We start from the raw sequence: 9,961 nt of genomic DNA, 5'->3' as shown, positions 1-9,961 counted from the left end.
ATATATATATATATGCACCTCAGCAGAGTCAGATACCTGCATTTCAGTTCAGGAGATTTCTGTGACCACTTGTCTGCTTTAACATGTACTTTTTGTCAATGAGAAATGTATATGTAAATTGAATATCTAGACTCTCCAAAGTGCCATCAGACTTTGAGAAAGAGCTATTTTCATTGCCCATTCCATCCATGTCTTTCCTCTTTTCCCACACCAGCATCCGTCAGATAATCATGGTTGTTTACCTCCATTATAGAGTGCTACAGCAAGACACCCATGTGATTCTAATTGTCATGCCTAGCAATAAATGCCAAGTAGATTCATCTTAATATGATATTAAAGGTGATTCAAAGGTACAGTCCTGTTTGCATAATGCTTTTCTTCACTATTGGCAGAAAAAAACATATGAGTTGATGACCTTCACTGAGAAGGATCCATGAATCACTTCAACAAAAAATGCAGCACTTTGCACCATGATAAAGCTGCCCAAACAATAAACAAAAAAATATGTACTTTACTATCTCCTTTCTAATGAAAGAATTTTGAAAGTTTGGATTCTTATGAATATAGTTGCAGCAGACAGAATTGCTAATGTGAATAGAAGATGGGGTTTAGATATATTAAAAATCCACCTAAAGTTAAACAATCTCCCAAATGTCTCCAATTGTCCTTTGCTATGATTTCTTTTCATAGGTCTCTCTATCATCTGCATTTCTAATGTACACTAAAGATATGGCTTCTTAAATATAGGCATCACTGCAGTATTGATGAACATTGAGAACTATAGCAAAAAAATTTAATGAGGTTTTTTTTTTTTTTTTTAAAAATGTGTCTGTTTTTAAAGAAAAAAGTCCTTGTGCTATATGTTATATTTCATTGAATATAGAAGAATGCTGTTATGGAGATAGAGAAGATATTTTTACTAGAAATTTGGGGAACTGAGAATTTATTTTATGTGCTAAGAAATCATAAGTGGAAATATAAAGGATATGGAGTTATTATCCTTAATTTGAATTAAATTTACCTTTTGCTTTCACAAAATCAAAGTGTATTTATATATAAATAAAAATACTGGATATTTGAGATTTTAGATCACTGGTTCCAGTTAAATTAGTTAAGCCTACAAAAAACAGAAAAGCAAAAAGATGTATGATCTCTGTAAGTCTGAGGGTCTTAAGTTGCAATATTTGCCAATATGTACCACGATAAAATACCCTCTTAAGTGTGTGGACTTGGCAAAAATAAGCATGTAAGATTCATGAATTTGGAATGCTTATTATCAAATTTTCTTTTAGTCAAATGCAAATTTTAGCATCTCTGCATTACACATTAGAAGAATCTCCTTGAGTATTTTGTAATTGTGGTGCTTATCAAACTTGTTATGTAAAAGAAATGAATGCTTTTTTTCTACACACAAATGTTAGAATATTAATAGTAAACATTTTTGTTTCTACCTTACTTCCTGTGAATACCTATCTAGAAATTTTATAGTTGGTTCTTGATTCTAGTTTGTTTGTTTTGTTTTTTTTTTTTTTACATTTCTACCTACATCACAAGGTGTGATGAATACTTTCTTGAAGTTACAATTAAAGTTTTAGTTTTTGTTTTGTTTTTATTCAGTTTTAAGGACTTTGTTTTATGGTTGGCATTTTAGCAATTTGAAAAATATATTCAGTCAAGAAATTTGCCTTAACAATAATTTGAAATGGAATTTAGCAACAGAGAGGGATCATTTAGATGATGATATGATTAGAAAGGTTGTGAATCTACAATGAGAGGATTCACTCTCCATCTTGGAAAGCACTGTATAGCTCTTAATTAAGCACTGTATAGCTCTTAATTAACAGGACCACACAAATATGCATTTATTTGTTGCTAATAATTTATCAACATTAAATTGGAAATAATATAGTCTTGGTTAGTATTTTTCACTTTCAGAGAAAATGCTTGATGAAGGTTAACTAAGTTGGATAATGCGGAGTCTTGGGAAGTTATTTGAAAGCTAAAAGTAGATTTTTATTTAAATACCAAAATGATACATCATTTATTCAGATAGAGTTCTCTTCTCAGTTTCCTATGGGTTTATGTTTTAAAATTGTAATCAATATTGTTACATGAAACTCTAACATGTGTTGCTATAACCTTATCTACATTAGATATGAATAGAGATCTTTAACATTCGGATAACATTTTGCAAAGATGTGACCCATAGATTACTGTCTCAACATTCAAAATACAAGAACTGATTTCAATTAGGTTATTGTTTTCCATTTTGTGACCATAATTACTACTTTAAAGTTCCAAATTACAGAAGCATGTAACTCTAAAATTTAATAAACCATAAATATGTGTTCTCTAGAAAAAAATAGTAAGTGTTACGTTTCATAATGCATTCAACAATTCAAAGCCAATTTGGTTAAAAAAATTAAATGTAGGTGACTTGCTTTCATATTTTATAACATGGCTTCTTTATTTCTCAGTATATGAATGAAAGGAGCACCAAATGTTTGTAAGTTGTCTATTCAAGAGTAGTTATCTAATTTAGCTGAATCATTCATCAGATAGTTCAATGTTAACCTAACTGAACTGAATATACATGAAAATAATATTGCCTTGCTATTCAAAATCAGATAGCAGTTATTTTACAGCACAAATGAGACTGAAATTAGATATTTAAATAGGGGTACCTTAAAAATATACCTACCCTAATTTTCAGTCTATTTTTTTTTCCTTTTATTTCCTGCTAAAGAGCAATTTTTTTTTTTTGAGACCGAGTCTCGCTCTGTCGCCCAGGCTGGAGTGCAGTGGTGCGATGTTGGCTCACTGCAATCTCCACTTCCTGGGTTCACGCCATTCTCCTGTCTCAGCCTCCTGAGTAGCTGGGACTACAGGCACCCGCCACCACGCCCGGCTAATTGTTTTGTATTTTTAGTAGAGATGGAGTTTGACCATGTTAGCCAGGATGGTTTCAATCCCCTGATCTCGTGATATGCCTGCCTCGGCCTCCCGAAATGCTGGGATTACAGGTGTGAGCCACCCCCTGCCTAAAGAGCAATTTTTAAATTCAAAATTCATGAACACAAAAATTCAAGAAAAAAGGCAGTAAAACAATGTATTTACTGAAAATACTAGTAACCTCAAAGTCAGAAAAAATGATTCTAATAAATGTCTGTAAGAACACGTTTCTGACTAATTTTTTCACTGTGCCTTCTGATTTAGTCCCTTTTCTTTTCAATTAATCAGTTTATTTCTTGTCATTTCCCTTTTTTTCTGTCTCTACTGTTCCACACAATGTATTTGCATTATTTTTCATTCTATTTTAGTTGTAGCTTTGATTTCATTTGTTTTCTTCATTCTTTGCCAGGATTATACACAGGATAGGACCAAGCTTCCACAGTAGTGAGGACTAACATAACTTTTCCTGTAACCATGTTTGAAATATATCTTCAGATAATCTGTCTGGTAAGGTTGCTTCAAACCTGAATAAACCAATGCCTACTTGACTCTGCATTCTTAGGGAACAAAAACAAGTGCATTGTGTCTATAACTTCACATTTAAGTACACTTATGTATTTGGGATTAAGGAAGCTCTAATCTTCAGAAGGTAGGCTTCAGTCAGAAAGAGAATAGCAGGGAAAAATTTTAAGTGGCATGATAAAATCATCCACATACCACAGGAAGAGGCTAAGCTAATACAGTAGATAGCTAGAAAGAGGGAAAGGCACAAAGGAAAAATGCAATTATGTGTTATAATCCCGTGGAAGGCAAATTCTGAATATTGCCTTTCTTTTGAGACCAAAGTAAGGATTTTACATGTAATTGAGCTGAGCATTTTTGAGCTACTAAAGAGTAAAAGTTATGCTCTTTTCTGGTGAAAGAAAAAAAAAAGGCATTTTCTTTGATATATAGACAACAGTAATTACTATTCTAGGCTATTGAGTTTATTTAGGATATATTTAGGATATATCCACACACACCTTCTGGTTTTAGCATAGGATGTAGAAAGCTGGAGAGAACATTGTTCCCACCCTTATAATAACAACACAAACAACACATAAATATACGTACATACATATACACACACACCTTCTGGCTTTAGCGTAGGATGTAGAAAACTGGAAAGAACATTGTTCCCACCCTTATAATAACAACACAAAATCTGGAGAAAATTCAAATTCACAATTTTTCTTTAACCATCAGAGAGTTAAAGCCACAGGGCAACCAATTAAACTGTACATAAGTAAAGGTAGATACTGACAAGGTAATACCAGTTGTAGCAGACACAGCCAGAACGTAGAATTTTGCAAAAACAGCAACAACAAAATGATTAATGAATCAATAAGTCAAGAGTGAGATAGGAAAGAAATATAAATATAGTGAGAATTTGCACCTGCTTACAGGCTCTTTATAGGCCTTACTGAATACTGAATGCTCACATAAAAATAATAGCAAGATTCCTGAGAAGCTGTCCCTTGTGCTAAAGGCTTGAAGAAGGGAACAACAGCTACTGCAAGAAAGGCACAAAACTCTATTCTGTTGTTTCCCTCCATTATCCACACAAAACAGAAGCCTAAAATGCAGGGGAAAGAGTAACACCACTGTCACTCTTAGGACGCTGGTGAAAATCCATTGCGGCTAGGGGAAAGGAGCAGAAAAAGATTCTTTATTCTTGGGACAGAGACAAGAATACATGATGGGCCCAGAACTACAGGTGGAGGAGAGACTGTAGTACTGAGAAGGCCACATCAGTGAGATCCAGGGACACAGTGCCTGCTTTAAGACTTAGAGTTGATCAGAGAAAGAGAGAATGCCTCCCTTCTTGTTTTATAGACTAATAATGATTGAGTCATAAATAACAATGGGATAGGACTAGGAAAGTCACAAGAGTGTGGAAAGATATTTTCTCTGAAACATGGTGCAAAGGAGAGATCTAAAGCCAAAGGAGGGACGTACATCAAACAAACAAACAAACAAAAAAAAAAAAAAAACCCTATGGCAAACAGTCACTATTCTAAATGCAAGGTACTGTTAGAGAAAATTTAAGCTTGGGGGTAACCATAGCAAAAATAACAAACCCAGCTCAACACCTGCCTTTATTGACCTAGACTCCCACACTAAAGGCCTCATAGAAGGAAAAGCACACTCATTTCTGGGCATACAACTTATTTGCTAAAGTCTGTAATGTCCTACATAAGATGTCTGCTTTCCACAGATTTTCTGGGGCATTCAGAAGAGCAAGAGAAAGCAAAACACTGCCTACTGATAAAATAATCAACAGAATCAGATTCAGATATTAAGAAGATATTGGAACTATTAACAAGGGTAAATAAAATATTTACAATTATTGTGTTAAATATTTTAATGGAAGAGTTTGACAGCATGAAAGAACAGATGTCTAATTACCAAGTTAGAGCCGTAAGAATGAATTGAATGAAAGTTCAATTCATTAAAAGCTCAGTAGCAGAGATGAGGAATGCCTGTGATGGTCTCATCTGTACACTCAACACAGCCAAGGAGAGAATTATGAACTTGAAGATAGGTCAATAGAAATTGCCCAACTGAAACACAAAAGGAAAAAAAAAAAAATGTGGTGGGATTGTGGGGTGGGGGAAGAACATTAAGGAGCTGTGGAAAAATATCAAGTTGTCTAATTTATTTATAATTGAAATTCCAATGGAAGAAGAGAGAAAACAATAAAGAAGAAATGTTTGAGAAAAATGGCCACAAATTTTCTAAACTAATGGCACATATCAAATTATAGATCCAAGAAGTTTAAAGAACAAACTGATAAAGAAGAACAATAACAACAACCAAACACACTCAGGCATATTATATTCAAAATGCAGAAAATCAGACAAGAGAAAGTCTGACAGAAGTCAGAAGAGGGAAAAATACATGCTATCTACAAAGAAAGACAGGATTATAGTAGACTTCTCATCAGATACTCTGTAAGCTATGAAGTGGCATCTTTAAAGTTTTGAGAGGGATAAACTAACAAGTCAGCTACAAAACATTCTATAGTCAGTGACTATATCATCCAAAAATGAAGGAGAAATTGAAGTTTTTCTCAGACAAATAAATACTGAGAAATGTATTGCCAGCAAACCTGCACTATGAGAAATGTTAAGGAAATATATGAACAGGGAGAATGGAATAAATGAAATGAAAACTTTGCTTTAAAAATATCATATATATAAATATCTGTGCTATATTTATATATAATTTATTACATGTTGTGATTTAATCTGTGGCCTTATTTAAATTATATTTGCTGCTAAGATATTACCAAAATGACCATATTCCCAGTGTTTTTGTAGTTTATGCCTCTTACCTCTATACTAGCTGTTTTGTAGACATTTCTTTTTATTCATGTATATGTGTGCATTTATCTGTCAATAGTTTTATAATATATTAAAAGTTAATGATGAATCAGAAAATATGCACCTGGTATGGTACAGAGGAGAGACAGGAACCAATACTGAACTATTAAAATATGAATGATCTAGTACTTCATTTGCTATCCCATACTCCTATACCTCAATGATTATAGTATGTATTGTCATGTTGTTACAGTTTTGTCTTACCAAAATTAGCATATCCTTTTTCTATAGAAAACATATTCAAATGTTTGAACTGTTTGAAACTCAACATTAATTGTACATTGTCATATGTGCTAACTAAACTTTTCATTACTCAAAGAACATTTGCCTACTATGAAATTATTCTAAAACAGAATGATAATATTTAAAGATTGAAAATTGAATAAATTTAATAGATAAGACATGTTGTGGGCTAATCCTAAAACAAAAGAATATCTTGATTTTATATTTTCCTTTTAAATAATTAATGAGCTAACTAGTAAATTAAGTTACCATTTTTAATAATTAGGAATAATCAGAATACTCTCTTAGAACTTTGACATTTTGATTATTAAATTAGCACCTCTTATTAAAATACTCTATTTTTTCTTATATATATTATTTTATAATTATTTTGCCTTCCACAGTAGTAATAAATATCTGTAAGCACCCAAGAGGGTGCTGGCTTTATTAAAGTGTTGGATCCTTCCTTATTAAAGCTTGCAGGTAGGTAATAAGATCACAAATAACATAAATTAAAGTCAAGATTAAGGCAACACATTGAAGAAATGTATTAGTAAATATAATTTAGATTTAGCAGGTAGGGCCCATTGATATCATGGATTTTGAGGGTATATTTAATTTGATCTGTTATTACTTTTCTAGAATGTGCAAAATGTTTCAAAGGCTCTGTATTTTTTCATTCTCGCACTGCCATAAAGAAATACCTGAGACTGGGGAATTTATAAAGAAAAGAGGTTTAATTGGCTCATGGTTGTACAGACTGTACAGGAAGCATGATGCTTCCATCTGCTGGGCTTCTGGGGACTCCTCAGGAAACTTATAGTCATGACAGAAGGCAAAGGGGGCACACATACATCACATGACTGGAGTAGGAGCAAGAGAGAAAGGAGGTGACACACAGTTTTAAACAGCCAGATCTCATGAAGAACTCGCTTTCTATCACGAGAAAAGCACCAAGGGGATGGTGCTAAACCATTCACTAGAAAGTGCCCCTATGATTCAGTCACCTCACACCAGGCCCCACCTCCAACAGTGGGGATTACAATTTGACATGGGATTTGGCAAGGACACAGATTCAAACCATATGAGGCTCTGAGTAAAGACAAACATAAGAAATTGCCATGAGCTGGCAATACATAATTGTAAATGTTCCTAGAGATTAGAGATTCTTGATTTTTCGTCTGTTTGTTTGTTTGTTTGTTTTTTGAGACGGAGTCTCGCTCTGTCACCCAGGCTGGAGTGCAGTGGCGCCATCTCGGCTCACTGCAAGCTCCGCCTCCCGGGTTCACGCCATTCTCCTGCCTCAGCCTCCCAAGTAGCTGGGACTACAGGCGCCCGTCACCTCGCCCGGCTAATTTTTTTGTGTGTTTTTGGTAGAGACGGGGTTTCACCGTGTTAGCCAGAAGGGTCTCGGTCTCCTGACCTCGTGATCCGCCCCTCTCGGCCTCCCAAAGTGCTGGGATTACAGGCCTGAGCCACCACGCCCGGCCAAGATTCTTGATTCCTATCCATCCACATCACAGATAAATTCTTGAAAGATTAATTGATTTACCCAACGTCCACGACTTTGTGATAAACCCAGACTTCTAACTCATTTGTCTTATTTTTTGTCTTCCAAGGTTATTTTCTTTAATATTTCTGTTAAAGCATTATGTCCTTTTCCCCCTAAATGTAGAAAGTTTTCCTCTTTCTATCAAACTAGGCAGTGATGCCCAAGTAACTCTTGAAAGGCAAATAAAAGTTTATTGAATGTGAACAAGAGCAAGTCCAGGAGCATGTGGAAGGCCTGGCAGAACTCAGAACACAGCTTGTTTGAGGAGCTGTGTGTGGTCCACAGAGCTAGAGAACCGAGTATTTGTACAACAGAAAGATTCCCTTGCAGTGTGTGAAAAAGACGGTGTCTCTGTTATAAATGAAACAAAATTCACGAGTATTGCTATTATTTCTCTTGTTTGAATAAGTTTTGTATTAAGGCAAAAGACACTGAATTTTTATTAAAATTCAGGGCTCTGGCTTTTTAAATTGTCCAAAATTATGTTCAACTAATTTGAACATAATTATGCTTTTGCTAGATTACTCAGACAACCCAAAAGTAAGTTATTTTAAGTCCATTCTTCAATTTGTTTGTGAAATGAGGTAAATATTACTTATGATCTAAAATTTATATCAAATAATTAGATATAATTGGAAATATAGATAATTTTTGTTTTGTTTTGCTTTGCTTCTTAAATAACAAACAGATCAGGGACTTCAACTTATTGCAAAAGTCTGATATGAATGGCAAGCCCTTATAATGTAGCTTGTATTAGGCCTCAATGTATTACAATATGTAAAGAAAGAAGTCATCCATCAGAAGTGGAGGATTTAAGAATCATTAAAACTGAGCAAAAATAAATTTAAAAAAGGTCAGAAGGTGAGTCAGTTTTATTTATTGTGGAAATGAAGGTATCCGTTAACTGAGCTCAATGCTTGAGTATCTGCTTGTCTATGCTATTCCATGCTCTGTATGCACCCCTATCATTCTGATCTGTGGTCTCCTTTCCCATATGACATCTACAGAGAGAATACTAGGCAGGGACCTGGCCTTATATCTGGTTCCCTCAGCAGTGACAATTCAAATTAGAAATTAATAAATTAACATTGAATTTTAGACATCTTTCACATGAACCTGTTTACATACGACTGTCTATAAAAAATAATTTGCCCATTTTTAAATTTGAAAAGAATAAAGGTAAAATCCAGAGACAGAAAAAAATGCACTGAGACAAGAGTTCATGGGAGACCCTCACAGGAACATTCCTTAGAAGTCCTTTCCCACTCAGCACCACCCACTACAACCCTTGTTGTACTGGTCAACTGTCATTTAGAATCACGTGTACATCTATAAATAGAACTTTTATTTTCTTAATGTCTGTTGTTTGGTTATGTATAGCATTTGGAAACTCGGTAGACATAGTAGATGTACAGCAACCACTTAATTGAGGGACTTTTGTTATTATCAATGTAGTAAAATTTAACTTGAACAGATTAAGGTAAGTCCTTCTATTAAGTCAAGAATCTTTTCCTAGCATATTATTTTTAACTATAAATGTAAATTAGTACAGCAAATGAATAATATGTTATTCGTTTACCACTGCTTTTGTTTCAATTGACATGGAAAGGAAAAAAAAAATCATCACTTATAAATAAATGTGCATTGAACATTGAGGTTCTTCTATAAAAACTTGTTGATGAGAATGCATTCAATACATGTTTTGAAGTAGTTCTACATTTTATGTTGTATGTCTTTTTAAAATTTTGTTTTCTGCAAGATGTTGTTTAAGTTAGAAAGTTGGATATATGGTGAGTTTTTTTTTTTTTTT

The sequence above is a fragment of the Rhinopithecus bieti genome, unplaced genomic scaffold, assembly GCF_001698545.2.
Source record: "Rhinopithecus bieti isolate Rb0 unplaced genomic scaffold, ASM169854v2 scaffold_2431, whole genome shotgun sequence".
NCBI classification, from domain to species: Eukaryota; Metazoa; Chordata; class Mammalia; order Primates; family Cercopithecidae; genus Rhinopithecus; species Rhinopithecus bieti.
This window is presented reverse-complemented; position numbering follows the sequence as displayed.